This window comes from Canis aureus, chromosome X (genome assembly GCF_053574225.1).
Source record: "Canis aureus isolate CA01 chromosome X, VMU_Caureus_v.1.0, whole genome shotgun sequence".
NCBI classification, from domain to species: Eukaryota; Metazoa; Chordata; class Mammalia; order Carnivora; family Canidae; genus Canis; species Canis aureus.
Genome location: NC_135649.1, coordinates 8,370,603 through 8,376,602, shown reverse-complemented (window position 1 = coordinate 8,376,602; position 6,000 = coordinate 8,370,603).

The following is a 6,000-nucleotide window of genomic DNA, read 5'->3' as shown; positions in this document are numbered from 1 at the left end:
CTCTTCTCCCTCCAAGATATTCTATTACTCCTTCCTTATGAGATCTGCACATTGTAAATAATGGACTTTTGTGCTCTGCCACAGTATTCTGATTGGTCTCCATTGCTGTTCCCCATAAGAAGTTGTTTAATATCTTAAGGACAGGGTCTTTGTGTGTCACTCATCTGTTTTCAAATTTAACAAAGTGAGTAACGCATAGATTTTCAATAAGTATTGAATGAATGAGTGAATAAATGACTATTTTCTTTGGCATCTTTCCTAATTGTTGGTTAACTTCCAGCAATTACACAGATAGATGAATTAATACTGCAGTAAAGAAAAAAGCAGGTGATCAAATGGCCTATGAGAAATAATAGTAGCTGAACAAAATAGTAGTTAACCTTGATTGCTAGCTCTTTGTATGTACCCTACTTAATCCACTTAACAATTCTATTAGATAATTCCAGTTATAATTCATGTTTTCAGAAGTAGAAAATGAGGCTTGATGTTAAGCTCCCTGCCCCAGATCATAAGCTAACCAAGTGGGTGGAGCCAAAAAAATCTCCAAAAGCATTTCTTGCTTTGTTAGACTACTTGAGCTGTTGCAAGCTACAGTAACATTGTTTTAGAATCATATTTGAAATTTTTATGATAAATAGCATTCCTAAAATGTTATGGTCAAATTTGAGGATAATCCATCTTCCTCTTGAAGATGCTCAACCTATTTTGGCACATTAAAAACTCTAAAGTCCTGTAATAAAGGGCTTAATTGCTTTTCTTAACACAATTTAGTTTAATTGACAGAAATTTCTTTTCATGAGAACACTAAAAAGGGGGTTCTAGTCACCAATTCCACTGCGGTGGAGAGGTTTCCTCACACATTCAACAAGTAATCTGACACAACTGGTTATCTTATAATTTAACTCCATTCTGACACTATCTGCCCAGAGATAGTATCTTAAAAAAAAAAAAAAAAAAGATTTGTAGGGGGTGGGAGGGGGAGAGAACAAACAAGGGGAGCAACAGGCAGAAGGAAAAACAGGCTGCCTGCTGAGTAGGGAGCCCTTCATGGGGCTCCATCCCAGGACCCTGGGATCATAACCTGAGCCAAAGGGAGGTGATTAACCCACTTAGCTACTTAGTCACTTCAGGAGATAGCAACTTATTCCACAGGTAAAGGGCTCAGATCTACAAGACTGCCCCACCCCTTCAGACACCAATCAAAAGGCCAGGTTATAATTTGTGCTTTTTTTTTTTAAAGATCTTATTTATTTATTCATGAGAGACACAGAGAGGCAGAGACATAGAGGGAGAAGCAGGCTCCTCACTGAGAGCCTGATGTGGGACTCGATCTCCGGTTGGAGATCACGCCCTGAGCCACCCAGGTGTCCCATCATTTGTGCCTTTGACCAACCAGCTACAAATCAGAGGTTCCTATAACCCCCTCCTTCCTCGCATTTGATTAATTTGCTAAAGCAGTTCACAAAATTCAGAGCCCTTTGATTTATTAGAACACTGGTTGATTATAAAAGGATATAACTCAGGAATAGACAGATGGAAGAGATGTGTAGGGCAAAGTGTAGGGGAAGGAGAACCACTTCCCTAGCACCTCCACATGTTCAACGCAACCCAGAAGCATTCGGAACCCTGTCCTTTTGGGTTTTTATGGAGGCTTCATTACATAAGCAGGATTGATTAAATCATTAGACATTGGTGATTGAGTCAACCATCAGCCTCTCTCCCCTCCCTGGAAATTGGAGTGTTCAACCTTCTATTCATGGTTGGTTCTCCTGGCAACCAGCCCCAATCTTAGAAGCTTCCCGAAATTCCCCTCATTAACATAAACCCAGTCATGGTGGGAAAGGAGCTTGTTATGAATAACAAGACCTTTATGGCTCTGATGCAATTTCAGAAACAGAGGACAAGAGAGCAAATATTATAACAAGATGCTCCCATTGTCCTTACTGTTCAGGAAATTCCAAGGTTTGGGAAGGTATGAGCTGGGAGCCTGGACAAAGACCAAATACATCTAAGAAGTATGTATTTGGTCATTCAGCTGACCAAAATATATTTCTCATAAATCCTAATATTGCAAATACCCATTCATATTTTAAAAAGCTAGGGTGCTGAGGAATACTTTTGAGAAGTGCTCACTAACCTATGGAAACAAAGGACAGAATTTAGTCTCAGATGATGATATACAAAATATGCTGAGTCTGTTTAGTTCCTAAACTCTTCCAGAGTCCAGAATATTCCTGCCAACTGGAATCCTTTAGCTAGGAATAAGGCAGGGATAAGGTCAGGCTGTATGCAAGAAGATGACACTTTACATAAACCCAATTTTGTGTGCATTGCTGTCAGCAAAACTTTAAGTGTACAGTTGTCCCCTGAACAACATGGGGATTAGGAGCGTTGACCACCCCCCTGCATAGTCAGAAATCCATGTATAACTTTTGACTCCTCCAGAACTTAACTACTAATAGTCTACTGTTGACTGGCAGCCTTACCAATAGCAGCCGATTAATATATATTTTGTACAATATATGTATTAGTGTATTCTTACAGTAGTAAAACTAGAGAAAAAAATGTTAAAATCACAAGGAAAATACATTTATAGTACTGTACTATATTTACAGAAAAACGGGTTAAGTGGACTTCCATAGTTCAAACCCATGGTGCTCAAGGGTCAACTGTATATGCAGAGCCAAGGAATGCTTACCACATTGTGTCTGGTGACAATGACAAGGCAATACTTGAGTTAGAATGTGCTCCTATCGGAAAGAATTCATTTTGCTTTTTAATATTCATTCTTTAAATTGAAAAATGTATATGTCTCCACAAATAACTAATTTATATTTCAGGCTGCACATACATGGGACAAATGACAGAGTTGACACTCCTTTAGAAAAACTCCATTAACAGTGAATCTACAAACATTTTGTAATTTGCACACTTCTGGATTTCCTGATCAATCATCCTTTAATCGAATACTGCCACATAATATTACTGCCCACATTTTTATAGTTGTGTTGGCATCAATTACTAATACTTAGCCTTGAACTAGTGAGAAAAGAATAGGTGTGGCTTTTATATCTAAGTGATGCATCAACAAAGGCCAATATGCAGCAATAAAGGCCAGATTATATCATGGCATGTTGTACAAAGTAAGAGTTGAAAATGGCTTGAATAGAAAAATAGTGGGGGAAAAATTGAGACCTCATACAGTCCTTGGTATGATAAGTATTATACAGCCCAGAGATGTGGGTTACAGCAGTCAGCATTGTATACATGAAACAAGCGGTCTTGTTTCCACAGATCTTAAGACTTTATTGTCATTTAACTACAGCTTTTTCAAAAAAATTTATTTATTTATTCATGAGACACACACACACACACAGAGGCAGAGACATAGGCAGAGAGAGAAGCAGGCTCCATGCAGGGAGCCCGATGTGGGAATCAGTCCTGGGACTCCAGGATCACACCCTGGGCCAAAGGCAGGCGACAAACTGCTGAGCCACCCAGGCATCCCTTAACTACAGATTTTATTTTGTTCATAGTACTGTAAGAGCTATCAGAACAAGTCTGATCTAGTATGATTGTAACTAGTAACATCATAATAAATTTAATGTAACATTTAAGTAAAATTGATAGTAGCATTTTAATAAATTTAAAGTCCACAGTAAGGGTCTGATGTACTCTAAAAATAGGTAATTACTGTTTCTAAACAGTAGTAATATGGTGAAAGATGTAAATCCTATAGCTCAGAGGTCCTCAAAGAGGACAATTTGGAAATGTATGGAGGCAGTGTGGTTGTCACAAAACTGTTGGCTGCTGGAATCAACTACCTTGGTTTAGAAGACACTGGCTAAGTGTCCCGCAAATGCTCAGAGTAAACTCAAAAAAATAGAATTGTCTTGCCAGAAATGTCAATAGTGCTTTGTTAGATTAATTCCTACATTGTTTTGGTTTGAAGTATTGTTAGAGATAAGTTTTAGCCCAGCTCTAGCCATTGTTCTAGGCCATATGATTCATACATATTGGTAAAGTTAACTTGTATATTGGGGCCCACAATATAGGGGCTTCCCTAATGGCCAGGCCCACATCAGAAATCTAAACCTAAGTGAGACTGCACTTCCAAGAAACACTTGTCAAAGAATCATAACATGCACCAGTCAGGATCCCCCAACTCAGCTTTAGCTAACTCACCTTAATCTAGAAAACAGGAACAGTTAGCCTTATAAAGAAATCCCTGACCTCCTAGCCCATCATTTTCCACAGTGCCTCTTCCAGCATTCTATAAAACTTGCTCTAAATTCCTCCAGAACAGTGTTTCACTGCTTGGGGCACTGTGCTCCCCCAATCCATGGATTGTTTTTCTTTGAATAAGGGATCTCAAACTCATTGCTAAATTGTATTTTTATCAGTTGACCATTTTTTATGCCAATTCTTGCTTCAATATTCACCCAGTCTTGTTTCCCCTTCATTCGCAATTCTTTACTTTTATCCATCCTTTATGTAGCAAGGATCCAAGTATGTTGCTGTGCATGTACCTGATGGGCTAAGCGATTATCCAAGTTGGACTGGAATTACTTGGTTTAGAGTTCTAGAACTACTTCATTTTCTTATAGTTTTGATCTTTAGGTTTGTATTTGTTTATAAATGCTATAATCTATTTTGTGTAAAAGATCATGATATTTTCCAATCTTTCCCAGTCACAGCCCAGGGTTCATTTGTTCCCCCCATTTTATTTGCATACAGTACAAATTTCTTAATCTTTCTTTGCCTCAATTTTATTATCTATAAAATGGGGGAAAGGCACAGCCCTTATAGTTTTGTGGTGAGAATTATGAGAAATAAGTGAGTACAGAGTTTAGATCAATGACTATACATAGCAAGGGGTTATAAGACTTAGCTATAGAAAACTATATGTGTTTTTCCCAATGAATACATTTGGATTTTTGATAGTCTCATTAGAAAAATAACTAATATTTTAGAGCTGAACAGGAACACAGAGCTATTGATATGTGGAGTAAAAGGGAAGCACAAAGGAGAGTCACCAGGATCCAATATAGACAGCTCTAAAGAGTCTTCTCATTTTCACTTAAATGTTTTTCTACTTTACCACCCTCTACTCTGGAGGTTGATTAAAAAAAGTTAAGGAAATTGGATGACAGCAGAGCTAATTATCTTCAAGACTATTATTTACATTTATTTAAAATTTAAATAAGAGTCGAGAAAACAGGATAAGGGACCATTTATTTCTAACACTTAGAAATCACACCGTATTTTATAAATGTACAAATCACATTCTTTCTTTAAAAACCAGGATACAAATTTATCTAATCTCTGATGTTTAAATATCCACTGTAAATTTGAAGAGTAGCATGTCAATTGCAAGAACACATTTTTGATCATTTATCCTGCTCAGTGGCAATTTTGGCCAAGAAAACATGGTTTATTTAGATCTTACGAAGACATGTTTCTCCCTCCCCCAGAAATGTTTTGAAATGAGTTGCCATTAATCTCTAAAGCAGCAGAATCATGTTATTCTTAATATACTACTTAACTCATTAAGCCATAATTTAACTTAGCCAATTCTTAAAAGGCTTATAGTACTTACACATCAAAGTAGACAGAATCATTACTTTGTTTTATAAATCACCTATAGGGATCCCTGGGTGGCGCAGCGGTTTGGCGCCTGCCTTTGGCCCAGGGCGTGATCCTGGAGACCCGGGATCAAATCCCACATCGGGCTCTCGGTGCATGGAGCCTGCTTCTCCCTCTGCCTGTGTCTCTGCCTCTCTCTCTCTCTCTCTCTGTGTGACTATCATAAATAAATAAAAATTAAAAAAAAAAAATTTAAAAAAATTTATAAATCACCTATAGAAAACTGTGTTCTTGAAGTTGTCTTTTCCTGATATATCAATCACAGTGGCCTGATAGCTGGGACATTTTTAGCTCTGTGTCACTGAATTCCTTTTGCATTGGGAAAGTTTAACTTACACCTGTGCTTCCCTATGT